Genomic DNA, 20018 nt, shown 5'->3' on the forward strand with positions numbered 1-20018 from the left:
GGCTCTAACCGCTGAGCCAAACCGGCCAGGGCTTGATTGGTTACCTCTTGCAGAGGTTACCCTTGACAGAAGTTGCAGACTGAACCTGGAACCCAGGTACATGCCCTTGACTGGGAATTGAACCTGAGACACTTTGGTTCATGGGCTGATGCTCTAACCACTGAGCAACAAGCTAGGGCTTTATCTGTCTTTTAATGATCATTACCATCAATAGATGTAAAGGGTTTGACATTTTACCTCACCCAAAAGCTAACAAGTTAGTTTGCTACTCTTTTATAGATGCCAGTAAAGGACACAAGACTCCTAGGCCAAAGACAAAGACTTTATTACATATAGCAATAGCTATAGCCAGAGAACCTAGAATATCAGCATTTTCTTGCCCTGATTCCCAAGGTTCCAATTCCTATAGGATGATATGAAGAGGACCAGGTGACACTTGTACATGTAGCAGAATAAATTACATGAGAGGAACCTAGAGCTTAGGGAAACTGAATTTTTTATAATGGACAGTGAGCAAGCCTGACCTTTGCTCTAAAGAGAAACACTTTCTCCACCTTCTGAGGCTGTTAACCATACAAACATCATCAAAAAGAGAGTTTGCAATAAAAGGGAACCAGTGCTTCTGCTTGCAACATGTGCAAGGGACCTATGGAGAATTTTCTCCTAAAGAATTTAATCCTTTAATTTTGCTGCTGCTTGCTGTGGCAGAAAGGCACACTGTATGACTGCAATTACAGCAATACCCTTTCAACGGGCAACCTCAGGCTTTCAGCTTGTCAAGGCTCTTATCTTTGGGTCCTGAGACTCCCATGGCCTCCAAAGAGGATGTAAATGTAAATAATGACTTTTGGCCACATTTACCCATATAAAGACATTCTAGTAACTTTAAAAAGTTATTTAGGGTTTCACTACAATTCTCTAAACTCAACCAAGTTTTAGTGTGACCCATACATCCTTACAGGGAAACATTTTCATTTCTGAATGCTTTATTATTTGAATTAAAACACTGTATATAAAGTTTAGCTTATTTGAGTTCTTTATAAGAGACAGAAAGATATTTACATGTACATATAATGTCAGGCAGAATATGAAGAGAGCTCATCAAAGGAGAATGCTAATTCCAATCCAGTGGCCCTCTTTCGACAAATTGTTAATTTAAAACTTGAAGGTAAAATAGGAAATAATCCATTTATTTACTCAGAGACAAAGTTCATTTCCTCCATGGTATAACATATTTCCTGAGGGCACTTATAATGTTCTTATTATTATAGAATCTACTTTAGCAAAAAAATTACCTGTTAACCAGGTACAGATAATTAAATTGCTATTTATCTCACAGAGATGCCCCAGTCTTATGAAATAAATTAGTGCATATCAGAATTTGTTGTTGTTTTTTTTTAACTAAAACTTGTATTTAGCCATTTTCACATGAATATCTTCAATAAATAAAATGAACTTACAATGAATTTTTTCACTTTTTAAATAAGGATTTATTTTCCTGTTTACTCTTTATACTATCAAAGTATAAACATAGTAAGTACCTTTACCATAATAAATAAGAGAACAATATTGTCTTTTATAAAAGTGCTTTACATGAATAAAAAAGTGTGTTGGACTCTGCAGTATCACCATGAGTGAAATTTAAAATGGCACTAGAAACAAATGCTACCAGAAAGCTCTAGTTTCACCAGAGAAGAAAAGAAGCAGTGGATTTTACAAGTGGGGATTCTGACTATGGACTGGCATGTTTACATGTGTGCAGTGCTCTGAAAGGGTTACATAAGAAACTCGTCAGCAAGTGAGGGTAAGAATCTGAGGGTGGTGCTTGTCTCATAAAGCAATTCTGAAGTTATGCAGAGGCTGGCGTAGCCTCAGCATGAGAAAAACACAAACCCATGAAGTGTTTCATGTTTCTGAAAGTGCCTAAAAGGAGTCACTGCCTGAGGGTGATAGTGGACTCAATTCCCCACCATCTCCCTGGCTATTTAGAGTAAAAAAATGAGAGGTGAAAGAAAGAAAATGCAGTGAGCTAGTTCTGCACTTTAAAAATATATAACCACTACAACCACATTAGCTATAAGACTTCCTGAGTGTCTGTGTAAATTTAGCAAAAATGCTGGGGGGTAGGAACCCACTGATGGCAGCCTGGTGAATTCAGACATATGGGATCCAACTCATATTGATTAATTCAGTACTTGAAACAGTCGAGAGGCATTTTTCCTTGTAACACATCTTAAGTACATGTAGCACTTTGTGCCAGGCACTTCTCTATAGCTTTACAAATATTAATTTATTTTAATACTCCTAATAACCTTTTGAGGTAGTACTATTATTATCTCCACTTTACGGATGAGGAAACTGAGGTACACTGTATAAGAAAGTTGACCAATGTCACACAGCTAGAGAGTGGCAAAACCAAGATTTGAAGTCAGGAAGTTTGGCTTTAGAGCTGGGACTAGGGTGAGGTGAGTGAGGCAACAGTCTTAGGTGCAAGATTGAAGGGGGCATCAAAAACTCAATAATCAGGATAAATAATATCTTAATGTAGTATTTGAGAAAACAAATTAATGCAAATCACCCATTTGAACAAATACCAAGAGTTGAAATAAGGATAAGATCATTAATATTATTTATTTTTTCTTTTTCTTTTGCCTCAGCCTTCAATCTGGCTTGGCATGGCACTGCTTTAGAATCTGTGCTAGTTACTATTACGGTCAACAACCTCTTTTAAAAACATCTCTCTTTTCTTCAGAACACTGATTTCAGTTAGTAATTATACAAATGTAGTGTGCTTCTCTGACTAGTATCCCTCTGCCTTTTAGAAGATAGTAAACTGTAAGAGGAGGGGATTGTTTGGGTCACTGTTTTATCCCAGACGAGCTGAGAAAAGGATCTGACTGGAAGGTAGAAGTGTGTGATGGGGAAGTTGTCTGGATGTTACAGGAAGAAAGGAATATACCACCAATAAGTTGCACACTCAAACATGACACAATCACATAGCTGAGAGAAGGAACCCACAGAACAGATCATGAATACAAAGTTTGGCAAAATTGTAATGAGTAATAATACACTCCAGGTAAATAATCAAAGGCCTAGATGCCCAAATCATAAAATAAATTGAGCTGAAAATAGATTGGGCTGAAAGCAAATTAGAATTTTTATTAAAATTGAAAATATGATCCAGATACTATTTTATCCTATAGCTATAATAGCCAGCCTTCAGCACCATAGCACTTACAGAAGTAGGAAGGAATAAATAAAAATGTGTAGCCATATGGAAAGTTTTGAATGTGCTATAAATCTTAGCAAGGTTTTGTGACATAATGACCATACTCTGCATTATCTGAGTTTACATCTGAAAGAGACATTGGTTTTTTACTCTGTTTCTTAGAGCTCAAAATATTTTATCAAAAAACAAAACAAAACAAAAAACAGCTTCTCTTATCTTTACTATCTATAATTAGTTTCGAAAATAATAGTTTTCCCTATTTCATAAATCTTCATTATTCCTATTTTGTAAGGAGATCATTTGGTTGGTTACTTGGGGTCAGATGGGAAAAGGCAGCAAGGTAAGAAGAGCGATAGTTTTAGACTCAATAATAATTTAATAGCAAAACTATCCACTTCCCTTTCCTGTATGTCCTGAATTCTGGAGATGGAATGACCTCCAGTCTTCCATCAGAAAACTACTTAGTGATTCTCTTGCACGTTTCCTTAGACAGGAAAGACCAAGCACCCTCTTTACATAGAAACTGGCACCTTAACAATTTACATGTAGGCAGTAGGGGAAAAATCAGGGTTATACAGTTAAATCTTAAATTTAAAACTACTATTTATGCTGAATTTCTGCTATTGAGACTTTATCCAAATTAGTTTATTAACAGACTTATTTTTACGATAATATGAGCATTGCTGAACACACGAGTAATAGCTATACTAATTCAAGCTCAGGCATGTCTACACCCATGTCCATAGCAGAGCTATTCACAACAGCCAAAAGGCAGAAGCAGTGCAAGTACCCGTCAACCAATGAATGGATAGACTAAATGGGTATACACACATACATCCAATGCAACATTATTCAGCCTTAGAAAGGAAGGACATGCTGACAGATGATGATATAACATGGATACATCTTGAAAACATTATGTTAAGTGAAATGAGCAGTCATAAAAAGACAAATGCTGTATGACTACACTTATCTGAGGTACCTAGAGTAGTCAAATTTTTAGAGACAGAAAGTAGAATGGTGGTTGCTAGAAGCTGGAGGGATGAAGGAATGGGTAATTAGATGTTTAATGGGTACAGAGTTTCAGTTGGGGAAGATAAAAAGTCTGGAGATGGATGGTGATGGTGGTTGTACGACAATGTGAATGTACTTAATGCCCTAAAACGGCATACTTAAAAATGGTTTAAATGGTAAGTTTCACGTTATGTATATTTTAGTATAATAAAAAAATCAAGCAGTTGCCAGTAAGAAGTTTAGAAAATTAATTTTTCCAAATGTAATATAAAACACATACTTAAAATAGATTAAAATTGCCCTGGCAGGTATGGCTCAGTTGATTTGAGCGTCATCTCGTACATTGAGGGGTGGCGGGTTCAATTCCCAGTCAGGACACATGCCCAGGTTGTGGGTTCAATCCTTGGTTGGGGAATACTCGGGAGACAACCCCTCAATGTTTCTCTCTTTTTCCCTCTCTCCCTTTCTCTCTTTCTCAAATCAATAAAAACATATCCTCAAGGGAGGTTTAAAAAAGTTTAAAATCCATATACTTTGATGAATAGGCAGATATGCTAGAAAAAAGGTTCTCAAAAGAAAAAATAATTCTTCTGCCAGGACATGTTGGATAACATTCACTCAAGACACACTCCTCCACAATGCCCTCCCTTTTCTCTTCCATTTAAGAAAGCATATTAGAATCCAAGAGAGTGAGAAGGACATTATCATATGGTAGCCTGAAATAACAACTCATTTATTTATTTATTTTTTATTTTATTTTATTTTATTTATTTATTTTTTTTAATCCTCACCCGAGGACATTTTTCCATTTTTTGTTCAGATAGAGTGGGAGGGAGAGAGAGGAAGAGAGAGAGAGAGAGAAACATCGATGTGAAGGGACACATCGAGTGGCTGCCACCCGCACGACCGACCAGGGCCGGGGACAAACTGCAACCGAGGTACGTGCCCTTAGCGGGAACCGAACCCGGGTCTCTCAGGACTGCAGGCCGACGCTCTAACCGCTGAGCCAAACTGGCCAGGGCACAACTCATTTATTTTTAATTAAATGATTTACAAACTCTGGTACTTTATTATTGGTAAAACTTTTTATGAGACAACTCACACTAATCCTGGTACACAAGTGGGCTGAAAACTATTGGTCTAAGGTCACATCAAGCATAAGCTATCAAGCAAGTCATGGATAAGCGTAAATCACTTTACAATGTTCAGACACTAGCTGAGGTAGTGCAGTGATTGATTTTATACCCTCAAGTAAGGGTTAAGGCAAAAAAGAAAAAGCTAAAAATGTGCTGGTGCTAATTTTAACTGTATGTAATAGAAATCTCATTTCATGTTCTAAATCTATAATTCTGATCTTATCAATCATGTTAGAGCAGAGTGGCATATCTAGATCTAAAATTACTGAAGAAGGGCATCCATTTTCTTTGTTTTAATTTCCTATCTTCATGAATAATATTAAAATTTTCTACACTCACAAATCAAATAGAACCCTGGCTTATGTTTCACAATTGCTACAGCTTGCTCCACATGCTTTTAAACTCTAATGTTTTTGAAATGTTAAAAATATATTGCATATACATGTAAGTATATAAAAATGTTATGTTTTTCTGTCTGGAAGTTTAGGGGTGGGGAGACTTGTGTCCTCCCCCACAGAGAGATTTTTGTACCACCATTTATTTCAATGCTTCCTAAAGGAGATGGGTTTTATTTGTAATTTGGCAGCAAAATAACTATGGGCAGAGAGTGTTTCAAACTGGGGGCAATCTGAGCACCAAGGCAGAAAGAAAACTGGCATTTCACATTTTCAGTTGCATACTCAGCTACAGCAGCAACGGTGCCAACATTTACTGTCAAAACCAAAAGTCTTAAGTTTCTCCAGGCAATTTCTATATCAAACAATTTAATAATAAATATAATTTTAAAAGATAAGGATGAAAAGACAACAAAGGAACCCTCTGGTGTAAGGGCTGACCTCCTCTCAAATTCAGTGGATTCAGCATTATCTTTCCTTTTGTAATTCTAAATAAAGTTATTCTATCGGCTATTAAACACTGAAGCTCCAGCAATTCTGGTTCCATTCACCAGAATGAAGGTCAATTTGAAAAAGGCAGGAAGGGGCCAGAGCTTCAAATGTGAGGAAGGAATGAGATATTTAGTAAATCTTCCTTTCTTGCCAAGGAGAATCAGAGGGATGCCGAAGAGCTACTCTGGCATATCTAGCATGCCGTCAGCCCATCCAAGTCAGTTGTGATACGACTACCTTTTAAAAAGAACTATTGAAATCACAGAATGGTAAAAGTTGGAATAGAGCCTTCCCACTGAACAATAACAAATACACACAAATCTGAATCTCAACACCATATTTTTCAATGAATTGTCTCAAAAATTATGAGGAGGTTAATCTAGAACTCATAACATGTAGTCCCTTTGATGCTACTGAAAATAGTTTGAGCCTTGTCCATTTTTAACTAGATTGATGGGAACAATAATGTCATTGTATTTTATATAATGAATTAAAAGATTTGGCAGTACAGCTAGCAGCTGTTTTAAAGACACAAATGCCATCTTAATATGATTTCTTAAAATATTTAATAAGATGTTTTAGTATGCTCACTAACACTAGGTCAAAAAAAGAAAAAATATATAAATTATCTTCCTCATTAAGACAGAGAGGATACACAGGGAAGCAATGGGTCCATTATCTAAAAGCTCTTAAAATAGAGGCATTAAATACACTTAAAAATTAAATGATGAAAAACCTGTCCAGCTAAAATCCCAACAGTCTTTAGAAACGGGTTCCTTGCTAAAGGAAATAAGTAATTTGCTGTCTGCTCTTTGGTGTAACACAATAACTATGATAATTACTTCACAGGACACTTAAACTATTTTAGATAAATTACTCTGAAAGATTGCATATGTTTCCATTTTAAAATATATAAAAAAAACTATAAAAACATAAGTCTACTTTATCCCTTTAATCTGATGAAATGAACAAAATTAAGAACTAGAGCAATTTCCCCAGGTGTTCAATTATACACTTGTTTGTATATATAATGTTAATTTTATATAATAATCTAACTACACATTTTATAAATGTCTTAATTTCAATTTTAATATTTATGTATTCTGGACATTGTGGGCAATAAAAAATGAATGATGAAACTTCTCAAGGAGCTTTGAATATAGTAGGGAGATAAGACAGGAGGCTATATCATAAATAACTAACGCAGGGAATAAAGTGATCAATGGTTTAGAAAGAGCATGACATTTTGTGAGAATTCAGAGAAAGGCAAGTTATCTTGGGAGTATGAATCCAAAAGGTTTCTGAGGGCAGGAAGTACTTGAATTAAATCTTGGCAATGATTTGAAAGGATACTGGAGGTGTCCAGCTGGCTTCTGAAGGAGGGGTTATAATCCACCCACCAGAAAATGCAGGTAAAAGAGCCCAAGTGGCCATTGTAAGGTGAGAGGGGTGTCTCTTGAGAACTCAGGAGAGATCAGTGTGACATGACTGCTAACTTGGGGGCTGTTCTACTCACACTAGCAAGCTGGAGCTGGGGAAGGGGCAAAGCTTTGGCTTTGAATAAAGGTGGCAGTTTTGATGAATAAAATAAACTGGACATAATAATGACAGAACTGAGAATGTTTTGGGAATTCAAGTGTCTGGAAGACTTTTGATTAAACACAAGTGAGTAGATAAATCTGGAGATTTCTTCAATGAGGACAACTGGCCCCATAGAACAGGAGTGTAGGGGCAGCCATGGGAAAAATAAAGTTGTTGTGTCATTGCAGTCCTGCCTCTTTGACATAACTGTTATAAAATATCTTAACAAGAAAATGAATTCCAGTAGCCATGTATGATAATTGACTTAGTATTTAAATTTTTTTTTTTTCTTTATTGATTTTAGAGAGAGAGGAAGGGAGAGGGAGAGGGAGAGACAGATAGAAACATCCATGAGAGAGAACATCATTTGGCTACCTCCTGCATGCCCCTCACTGAGGATTAGAACCACAACCTGGGTATGTGCCCTGACAAGGAATCAAACCAGCAACTTCTTGGTGCATGGGTCGATGCTCAACCACTGAGCCATATCGGTCAGGCTCAGTATTTTAAAAATAGACCTAGCCCAGCCCTGGCTGGTTTGGCTCAGCGGTTGTAGTGTCAGCCTGCGGACCAGAGAGTCCCGGGTTCGGTTCCCGCTAGGGGCACGTACCGGGGAAAAAAAAAATTGCTAAAATAGACCCAGTTCTTTATAGAGTAGATATATACACAAACTTAGTAATACAACAAGGTATATCATAAAGAATAAATTATATTACTACAATATATTTTGGACCAAAATTATGATTTTTAACAGAGAATATAAGCAGGAAATAATTTATCCCATAAACACAAGCAGGAGCACTTTACTAATGTCTGGAATGAATTGATTGATACCTGAGTGCTTCTCTCGTTTCCTTTCATTTCTCTCTTTAAAAAAAGAAACATTTGTACATGCTTTTTTCTTGAGACTTGATTACTAGAGATATATAAAACTTGGACAGTAGCACCAACCAACATATTTTTATTAGGAATTTCTGTTGCACTGGAACTTGTTAAGAACACAGCTCATATGGGGCATTATACCATTAATGACATTAATGTACCTCAAATTTCAGTATAAAGTATTTTTATATATTCAGGTTTTGTTGTTTGTTGGCATGTGGCCAGAGGAACACATTTATAGATGAAACTGGCATTTTTCTCCTGGCAGACAGAAAGCCTCTGTGGCCGTGCTTTCTGGATTGTTCTCCCATGGGTTGGGAGCAGAGGGGAGAAGGAGAAAGAGGGAAAGGAAAAGAATATACTACAGTTAGAAACAAATGTTTGCTTTATAACTACATGCATATTTCAATGTAGGAACAATAAGTCATCACCAGCAAAAGATGTGAACTTCAAACGAAAATCAACTTGAAAAACAGTGGTTCTCAAACTGTACTGCTCAGGAAAGCCACCTGAGATGATTTTAGTACTTCCAATGCCCAGGCCACACTCTACCAACTGTCAGAAGTTCTGGGGGTGGAATCTAGGCAGTGGTGTCCCTGTTTTAAAGTTACCCACATGGGTGGGAGGAGGGGGTGCTCCCCAGGACCCCTCTGCACCTCTGCAGCCCGAGGGTTCAGGGTTCAAGGGTTCAGAGCCCAGGCTGCCGCCCCGCCCCGCCCCGCCCCTTGGTCCAGGCACTCGCCCCTACTCTGGGCCTTGCGCCTGTCCCAGCCCCCAGCAGCAGCAGCAGCAGCAGCTGCCTCTTCCAGGCAGCCGCCCTCCCGTGGGTCCCTCCCTGACTGAGGGACAGACAGTGGTAGAGGGAGAACACAGCGCCTCGCCTTCTGCATGGGCCTTCACCTCTCTCTGCTGGATCCTCACCCTCGAGAGGAACATGGATAATCTCAGTGATACCTCAAAGAAGCCGAAGATGACAGCTGTTGATAGAACGGAGGGTAGTTAAGAAGGCTGCTTGGATTGTCTGCTTCAAACCCTGGCTCAAAATAATAACGGAAACAGTGGAAAAATCCAAGGAAGTGCAATACTTCAACTGTTTTCAAGTCTGTTGATTCCACCGTCTCCCAATACAGCCAAAGTAGCTAACATCTTAGCAGAAGTAGCCAAAAATGAAGTTATGTAAATTCCATGTGTGGATGCTGGATTGATTTCACCACTGGTGCAGCTACTAAATAGCAAAGACCAGGAAGTGCTGCTTCAAACTGGGCACGGTTCTAGGACATATGAGAGCCATGAGTGCAGAAGTGCAGTTGACTAAGCAGTTGGTGCACAAACTGTAAGTGACCACTTAAGGTCACTATGTAGTATAACAAATCCTGCCAATGAGAAGCTCTTGACTAGTCAGTTTTTTTTTTTTTTTTGTGGTATGCTGATGAACTACAGCAATGAGAACAATTCCTTTTAAGCTCAGCTTATCAATACGGGTGTTGGTAATTTACCTTAGTGAAATTACTGGGCATCCACTGCCAAAATACAGCTCTTACAGAAATGTGTCTCATTGCATTTGGCAATTTAGCAGAACTTGAGTCCATTAAAGAACAGTTTACCAGTACAAACATTGCTGAGGAGCTGGTAAAACTGTTCAAGAAACAAATAGAACATGGTAAGAAGGAAATGATTTTTGAAGTTCTTGTTCACTGGCAGAAAATGATGCTATTAAACTACAGGTGGTAGAAGCAGGCTTGATAGAATGTCTACTAGAGATTGTTCGACAGAGAGTGGACAGTGACAAAGAGAATGATAGTGCTGAGCTCAAAAACACTTCAGATATAAAGATTTTATTACTTTTTAGAGAAGAATCTATGCAGAAATTATTTGAAGGAGGAAAAGGTAATGTATTTCAACGGGTGCTATACTGGATTCCATCAAATAACCACCAGCTACAACTTGCTGGAGCATTGGCAATTGCAAATTTAGCCAGAAATGGTGGAAATTGTAACCATATGGTAGACAGTGGAACTGTAGAAAAACTTGTGGATTTACTGGACAGACAGGTAGAAGGTGGAAATGTAACAGTACAGCATGCAGCACTAAGTGCCCTAAAAAAACTGATCGTTTTAGTTGTAAATAAATCAAAGATGTTATCAGATGGGGTCACAGAGGCAATTTTGAAATTCCTTAAATCCAAAATGCCCCTAGTTCAGTTCAAACTTTTGGGGATATTAAAAATATGAACAGATGCACAAGCAGAAGCTGCTGGACAACTGAGAAAGAATGTTAAATCAGTGGAACATTTGGTAGAATGGTGTGATGGGAAGACAGACAGACTACTCCCTGCCCTCATATGACACAGTAAATCAAAAGAGGTAATTAAAACCGTTGTAAAAGTGGTGGCATCAAACATCCAGTTACCATGGGAACTAGTGAACATGTAACAGTGTAAAATGAAGCTCTTGTGGCTTTGGCACTTTAGAATTGGGCACTGCTGAGAAAGATCTAGAAAGTGCTAAACTTGTACAGGTTTTAAACAAACTACTAACAGATAAGAAAGTGCTCCTGAAATAAAATATAATTCCATGGTCCTGAGCTGTGCTCTCAAAATATCTGAATCTCTACACAAGGAAGTACAGGCTTTGGTCTTTCTAGATATTGTATCCAAACTTCTCAATCATGAGATGAGAACAAGTGTGTTGCCCAACAGGCCTCTCTCACAGAGGAGAGACTGGCTGTGGAAAGCTGAGAACTGCCTCTTCTGGCATCATCCCAGTCTCTGGTTTCCACTTTGTTCTCCATCCAGCTGCCTCTTCTGCTTCGTTCTCTTCCATATCACTTGTGCATGCGTGTAATGTTTCATTCCAATTGAAATTCTGTAGGTACCTACTCAGTAAGATTTCTAAACTCATAGTTAGTGTGAAGATGAACTTGTCAAAAACAAATCTCCACCCATAACTGTTGTCTTGTATTCCTGTTGCTTGGGCTACATTAAATAGAATGTGTATGTCATAGACCTATGATGATGTAAACTTGCTCCTCACACTTGGCAAACTACATAATAATGTACTGGTAAATTAGAAACAAATAAGAATGCAGCAGGATCTTTCTAGTTTATTAAAGATGATACTGAATAGTAAAAATAGTTCATGGTGCTTGGTAAGCACAGTGACCAAAAAACTGTATGGCTGTTCATTCATTAGTCTTATCTACTAATGTCAAACTCATGATACCTATAGTTAAATAAAATCTAATGCTCTCACTCTTTAAAAAAACAAAAACAAAAAACTCCCCAGGTGATTCCAATGTGAGAGACCCAGTGTTTTCAAATGTTCCTGTTTCATACACTCTAAGCATAATAATAGCCAAATCAAATAAATAATCAAATTTAAAATTCTCTATGAAAATAAACAATGTAAGAATATTGTAAAAAAACCTTGTATTTACTGATTTCATATCACAAATAATAAAATTTCTCATATGAGCTAAATTTTGGTGGGGGAGGGTTGATTTTAGGATTCTTTAAATCATCAGTGGATGCCACCTGGCCGGTTTGGCTCAGCGGTTAGAGCGTCGGCCTGTGGTCCAGAGGGACCCAGGTTCCTTTCCTGCTAAGGGCATGTACCTTGGTTGCAGTTTGTCCCCGGCCCTGGTTGGTTGTGCGGGTGGCAACCACTCGATGTGTCCCTTTCATGTCAATGTTTCTCTCTCTCTCTCTCTTCCTCTCTCTCCCTCCCACTCTATCTGAACAAAAAGATGGAAAAATGTCCTCAGGTGAGGATAAAAAAAAATCATCAGTAGATTACGATAACATGTTTTTAGTATGATCCAGTAGTTGATGTCCGATAGCCTGGGAACTGGCGCTAGGCAAACTGCTCAACCATTGTTTCGCTTGCTCAGCCTTGCCTCCCACCCTATTCTGGGAATGGCCTGCCCTGAGCTTGTAGACTAACTCCCATCCTGCTCTTATCTACTCACATTCCAGAGGCTCCCATGCATAGGCCCTGCAAGGTCAAACACTAACAGACAAATCTCAGCTGCAAGGGGCAGATATAAAAAAGCACAAAGCCCAGCATCGGGTGTGGCTTCTAGGACTTGACCCCCGGAGTCTGTGAACCCACCCGGAGTGTACCCAATAAGGCCTGATCCCTGTTTATTCGGCTGATTGGCTCTCCAGTCTCTTCTCTGTTTTTTGGCGGTGCCCCAGATTCCTTACAGTTGAATCCTAAAGTGTTCTACAAATGTAATTTGTGTGCTTTGCAATTGACCAGAAAGAGGGTAATTTCATGAGTAATTATACCATTAGGTAGAAGGTGACTAATGACACAGATATAATACAGATAAATTGCCAAAAAAAAAAAAAAAAATAGGAGAGATCAATCCCAGTTCAGTCCAAATTGAAGGTCATGGTATTCAATGTTGACTTTGAATCATTCATACCATATATTAAAAAGAGCAGAAAAGCCCTGGCTGGGTGGCTCAGTTAGTTGGGGCGTCATCCTGTACACAAAAGGTTGTGGGTTTGACTGTTGGTCAGGGCACACACCTAGGATGTAGGTTCAATCCCCAGCCAGGCACATATGGTAGGCAACCAATTGATGTTTCTCTCTCACATGGATGTTTCTCTCCCTCTCTTTGTCCCCCACCCCCCACCCCATCCGTCTCTAAAAGCAATGAACATATCCTTGAGTGAGAATTAAAAAAAAAAAAAAAAAAAAGAAAAAAAGCAAGAGATGGAAATTGAGGAATACACCCAGAAAACAGAATAGTTTAGTTTGGCAGAAGCAAAAGAAGTAAAAGGTGATATACATCCAGAAAAAGAGGGTGAAACACTTCTGGGAGAATCCTGCATGTCTAAGTTTGAGGTTCTTGGGACATGAATGACAGTTTCTATGGTGGTCTTACTAGATCTTTCTGCAGTGTGTAGCACTGTTGTCCATCTGCTGCCCTTCTTCCCACACTGTTTTCCCTCAGGATCCATAATGTCCTTCATTTTTTATCCCTGTGATGTCCTTTTCCAGCCTTCTTTAGACTTCTCTTCCTCCACTCATCCTATATATCACTCATTCCCAAAATTCTATCACATTTTTAAAAAATTTCTTGTCCCGGCCCTGGCTGGTTTGGCTTAGCGGATAGAGCGTCAGCCCATGGACCTAAGAGTTATGGGTTAGATTCTGGTCTAGGGCATATGCCTTGGTTGCGGTTCATCCCTGGCCCTGGTCAGGGTTGTGTGGAAGGCAACCAGTAGATGTGTCTCTCTAAAGTCAATGTTACTTTCTCTCTCTTTCCCTCCTACTCTAACTGAAGATAAAAAAATATATATCCTCGGGTAAGGATTTAAAAAAGAGTTTCTTGTCCCTGAATTCTACTCTATCCTGTATTCATTTCTCATACAACTGTAGTATAGTGTTTAAACTACTTTCATGTGCTTGGACTTCAAACTGGAACCTATATTCCATCTACTCTTCTTTTTTCTTCTCCCTCACCTTAAGGAGTCATGTTGTTCAGTTGAGTCTTTCTCCTCAACCTCTATTTTCACTTTCTCTAGATACCCTAATCACTCTCACAGGCTTCCAGCTTCCACAATCAATCTATCCCAGTCCATTCTCTACATGGCTTCCAAAGCATCGTTACAAATCCTGATCACTTGACTGCCCTGCTCAGGTCCCCGGGATTACCAGGTTAATGTTCAGACTGCCTACCTGGCACATCGGCCCCTTAGGATTGGACACTTGCTCACTTCTAACGTGATCACCTCCTACTCATACTTGTGGTTCTAGCCATTCTGACCTGCCTACAGTTGTTTCAAGTCTATGTGCCTTCCCAAATATGGTTTTTCCTGCCTGCCTCACACACTTCCCTTCTTATTCTATAAGTCTCAATCCTCTCCCTGGAAATCTTTGTTTTTTTTCCTAAATCTTCACCTGAGGACATGTTTATTGATTTTTAGAGAGAGAAGGGAGATAGAGATAGACAGGGAGAAACATCAACTGGTTGCCTCTCATAGGTGTTCTGACAAGCGATCAAACCCACAACCTAGGTATGTACTTTGACCCAGAATGGAATTCACAACCTTTTTGGTGTACAGGACAATGCTCCAACCAACTAAGACACCTAGCTGGGTCCCTGGAGATCTTTGGAGATTCTTGCTCTGAGTCAGATGTTCTTCCTCTGTGCCCAACTTGTGGTTCACACTGAACTGCAATTGTTAGTTTACTGGTCTGACTCCAGGGCAAGATTTTTACTTGCACAGACATCTATTAGGAGTCCACTATACTTCACTACACTTGTTTACAAGTCTGTCTCTGCTGGGAGCCTGTGAGTGCCTCACTGGGGAGGGCAGAAAACACTTCTTGTTCTTCTTTGTGTCTCATGCACTTAGCACTATGCCTGGCACATAATTAGCACTCAACTGAATGAGTGACTGACTAATCAAGCTGTGTGGGAGAAGAGCTCATTCATCTACTCACTGAATGACTCGAGCAGCAATATGAACAATAGACTGGGGTGAGACTTTGAGAGAAGAGAGGAATAGATGCTACTATGAAAAGTCAGGAGCATCAATACAAGTGACAGATGATGTTCATTAACTTATTAAATTCACTGGCTTGTCTAGTTCAAACATCTGAGCTTTAAGTCCACCTAATAGCTTTATTCCTCTGTCTTCTCCCTCAGCCTGCATCACTGGATACCAGATCACATCACATGGCTGCAGGAAAAAAATGACCTCCCACCCTTTCCTATTCACCCAGTTCCATTCCTTTAGAGTAAAACACTATACCACTAACCTTCCCAGGAATAGCTGGTTGCATTTAACTAAAAATAAAACAACAAAACAATACACATTTGTTCACAAATGCCAGTACTGGCTCTGTCTGGGGGTACTCTCAAGGAATATGTGATCAGTTTCAAACTGTTTCTAAAAAAATCTTTACAGTTGATTTCAAGGTGGATATTTGATCTGGTCAGTCCTTCTCCTACAGAGATACAATGGAATTCCCAAATTGCTTAGGGAAGACAATGGATCTCCCAAGGATAACAAACTAATTGAGATAAAGGGAGGGATTAATATTGTCATTGGATATCTTCTGAAATGCAGGCCCAAACTGTCCCTAGGGATTGCTTCAGTGAAGCCCTACTGTACTGGTCTCCCCCAGACCAGTGCCCTGATTATTTCACAGATATAGTGGTCTAAAACATTGAGGAGCTAGTAACAAAAGTCCTTTGTATATGCTTATCATTCACCAAATTCTGTCAGGAGTTAACAGAATAGGAGCAGACGGATGGATTTTTGTCGCCGTGTAGGCAATTCTATCACAAACTCCACCATCTATCTCTACATAGTTACCTGAGAAACTTAATACTCATCCTAACCCTGGCAACAGGCAGTAGCTCCTACCACGAAGCTTCCCTTTCAGAACTGGCTTCAGCACCAAATTAAAATTCACACATGTTGAGTTCCTTTAGAACAGATCAACAAACTTTTTTGTTAAATCTTTACTATTGAAGGTATTACAGATGTCCCGCCATTTTCCCCCCATTGACCCCCTCCTTTCCATCCCCAACCCCCTTCTGCTTTCCCCAAACTATTGTCTGTGCCCACTGGTTATGCATATATGTTTATCTCTTCCCAACTCCCCCTCCTTCCATTTGAGGTTTGTCAGTCTGTTCTCTACTAGTATGTCTCTGGATAGATCAGCAAACTTTTCTGCAAAGGGTCAGATAATAAATATTTTAGGCTTTGTGGCCATATACTCTTTGTTGCAACAACTCAACTCTGGCATCATTGTGTAAAGCAGCCTGTTTTTTGTGGTGGGGTTCTAATAAAACTCTATTTATGGACACTGAAATTTGAATTACATGTAATTTTCACATGCTATGAAATATTATTCTGATTTCTTTCTTTCTTTTTTACTTTTTTAGGAGATAAGAAGGGTTTCCACCAAGCTTGGCCACAGAAGTGTCCCAGAATGTCTTTGTTTGCATTCAGATCCAGTTCACTCCTACTCTTTGATGTGAGAGCCTTTTTTTTTTTTTTCCCCCAACCATTTAAAAATGTAAAAAATCATCTTTAACTCACAGGCCATACATAACAGGCAGAAGGCCAGATTTGCGTCAGCAGTAGTGTATAGACCACTGCTTTAGAGCAATGCTCACCAGCCTTATGTACAGGTATAATGTTTATAAATGACATTTGACCATTTCAGAAATCAAATTCAACCTCACAGGTGAAAATGATGATAAAAATTCAATTAGATTATTCTTTGAGTAGGACAGTACTCACTGAAACAAATCAAGCAATGGAAATAAGAACGGGAGAAGGAAGAAATAAGTCCAGGAAAAAGGAGGATGAGAAGGAGGAAGAAGGAAGAAAGAAGAGGAAGAGAACAGAAGGAGGAAAAGAGGAAGAGGAGGAGGAAGAAGAAAAAAGAAAGGTTGGAGATGGGAGAGAAAATATTTATTGAGAGTTAATATGCATCAAAAATTCTTCTAAGTACTTTATGTACCTTATTTTATTTAATCCTCCCAAATCTTGTGAAGTAGGCATTATTTGTCCCATTTTATCAACACTTAGCTATTAAATGACAGGACCATGATTCAAAGCCAGGTCTATGTTACTCCATGGCCCACACTTTTTCTATCCCACTTTGGTTTCTATAAGATCAGCTATATAATTTTTATTATTTTTAGGCACATCTTATGTAGCAGCAATTTTCAACCTTTTTCATCTCATGGCACACATAAGATAATTGCTTAAATTCTGCTGCACACACACAAATATATTTTTTTGACGATCTGAAAAAAATAGATATAAATTGATTCATTCACACCAGATGACTATTGTTGTGTTGGCTCTTATAATTTTTTTATTTGACAGTCTAAGGGAAAAGAGGTCAGTGCACCTGACTAAATAATCAGGTAGTGCATATTTTAAAATTCTTGTGGCACACCAGTTGAAAATCGCTGTTATATAGTATAGTTCCAGTACATGGAGTTTGTAAATCCTAAAAAAATTTAAATAGGATATTTTTATGGCCACAAAGAAGATGTTTGTGCATTCAAACTCTTTACTAAGTACATTTTCTTAAATTAAAATTAATGTATTAGCAATGATACGTGGTACATGGAAACTAAGTATCAGTATTTTGATAACTGCAAATAAGCTACTATAAATGTGTCTCTCTATGTAGTTTATTTATTTTTGACTTTTCATTGAATATTCCAATTAGTTTAGATTCAATAAGAAACTTTTCTTTTTAGCTCACTTTACATGGATTCACACATTTATTGTATTCTCCTATCTTGGCTTAACAGTATGTTTTATTGGAGACATGAATCCTTCCACAGGCTGGTAGACAGTTTAAATTACATTAAACTGTCTTTCTCCACTACTACCTCTACTCTGTAAATGCTTCTCAGGGTAAATCAGCAATCTGCAGGGACCAGGGATAGGAGGAGGAAGTAAGTAGATGAAGAATAACAGTTGAGAATGTGTTTCCCTCACTAAAAAGATATCATATAACTAATTATATGGGCTATTGTTACTGAATTTGCTTATTGTTATCTTTGATGCAAGTGTCATTTACCTTCTGTGAGAGGAGATAGGAGTTATTTCTTCAGCCAACAGTTATAATTTAGATCTTGAGTCTGTTATTGCTTATAATGGCTTTTCTCCATTTCTATTTTTTTTTTTTTACAGATGTTTAGTCATGAAGTTATGAGAAAAGCACTTGCCTTCTTTAAAATTATATAGTCCAACATCAAAGTTTCAACTAAACTACAGAACAACCATCATTCAAAACTGCCTGAAATCAAGCTGAATACAAGTCCTACAACTACGAAATTAAAGCAGCAGCCACATCCAGACTGGTAGGAGGGGCGAAGGCGCGAGGGGAGGAGGTGCGACGGGCTGGTCCCACACCCAGGTCCCACACCAGGTGCCCCGCTCAGGGTTCCAGTGCCAGGAAGAGAAGTCCCCATAACTTCTGGCTGGAAAAACCAGCGGGAACTGAGGCTCAGGGAAGCTGACACGGCTGGAGCCCCAGGCAGCTCCTTAAAGGGCCCGCACATGGACTTATTGGACTCTCTCCCTCTAAGCATAGGGGGGAGGCAGCTCGAGGGGCACCAGAAACATACAGGGAAGAACTGAGCTGTTTGGCACTGAAGCAAGGGCTGGAGAGGGGGCTTTCTCCGGGACAAACGTGCTGTTAGAGGCCTTTGTTCTTTTGGGGAGCCCTTCCCTGAGGCGGCAGACAGTCGCCATATCTGGGACTCCAGCAACCTTGCTCACACTGGTAGCCCCGCCCTGGTGACTCCCTGAGGCCCCACCCCACCCAACTTTCAGGCCTGCCCAAGCAGTTGCCACTTGCTTAACCATAGGATTGGCCTGTCTTGGATCCTGCTTCAGGTTTTTCCTAAATTCTTTCAAACAAGCAGCATCTGGTCTCAGCTAGCCCCATACCACTCGTTAAGAAATACACAGAAACAAACACAGTGAGGTGACCAAAATGAGGAGACAAAGAAACAGGTCCCAAATGAAAGAACAGAACAAAACCCTAAGAAAAGAACTATGTGAAATGGAGATAAGCAACCTAACAGATGCTGAGTTCAAAATACTGCTTATAAGGATGCTCAATGAGCTTAGAAGCTCAGTGAACTTAGTGAGGGCCTCAAGAGCATAAAAAAGGACCAGTCAGAAATGAAGGAGGCATTAACTGAAATAAAGAATAATTTACACAGATTCAATAGTAGAGTACATAAATCCAAGAAGCAAACCTTGATTTGGAATATAAGGAAGCAAAAAATGCCCAATCAGAACAGCAAAAAGAAAAAAAGAATCCAAAAAAATGAGGATAGTGTAAGGAGCCTCTGGGACAACTTCAAGCGTGCCAACATACGCATCTTGGGGGTGCCAGAAGGAGAAGAGTGAGAACAAGAAATCGAAAACCTGTTTGAAACAATAATGGCAGAAAACTTTCCTAACTTGGTGAAGGAAACAGACATACAAGTCCAGGAAGCACAGAGAGTCCCAAACAAGATGAACCCCAAGAGGCCCACACCAAGACACATCATCATCAAAATGCAAAAGGTTCAAGACAAAGAGAGAATCTTAAAAGCAGCAAGAGAAAGGCAGCTAGTTACCTACAAGGGAGTTCCCATAAGGCTGTCAGCTGATTTCTCAAAAGAAACTTTGCAGGCCAGAAGGGAGTGGCAAGAAATATTCAGAGTGATGAAAAGCAAGAACCTACAACCAAGATTACTCTATCCTGCAAAGCTGTCATTTAGAATCGATGGCCATAT

General features: G+C 39.1%; 1 protein-coding gene and 1 pseudogene across 12 annotated transcripts in view; one reads left to right on the forward strand and one right to left on the reverse strand.

The window, feature by feature from the left end:
- Window positions 1–20018, reverse strand: part of NRCAM (neuronal cell adhesion molecule) — a 215444-nt gene that overhangs the window by 123266 nt on the left and 72160 nt on the right. The window lies entirely within an intron of this gene.
- LOC118620206 lies at window positions 9664–11466 on the forward strand (annotated as a pseudogene).

Source organism: Molossus molossus, unplaced genomic scaffold (assembly GCF_014108415.1).
Source record: "Molossus molossus isolate mMolMol1 unplaced genomic scaffold, mMolMol1.p scaffold_m16_p_7, whole genome shotgun sequence".
Taxonomy (NCBI): Eukaryota; Metazoa; Chordata; class Mammalia; order Chiroptera; family Molossidae; genus Molossus; species Molossus molossus.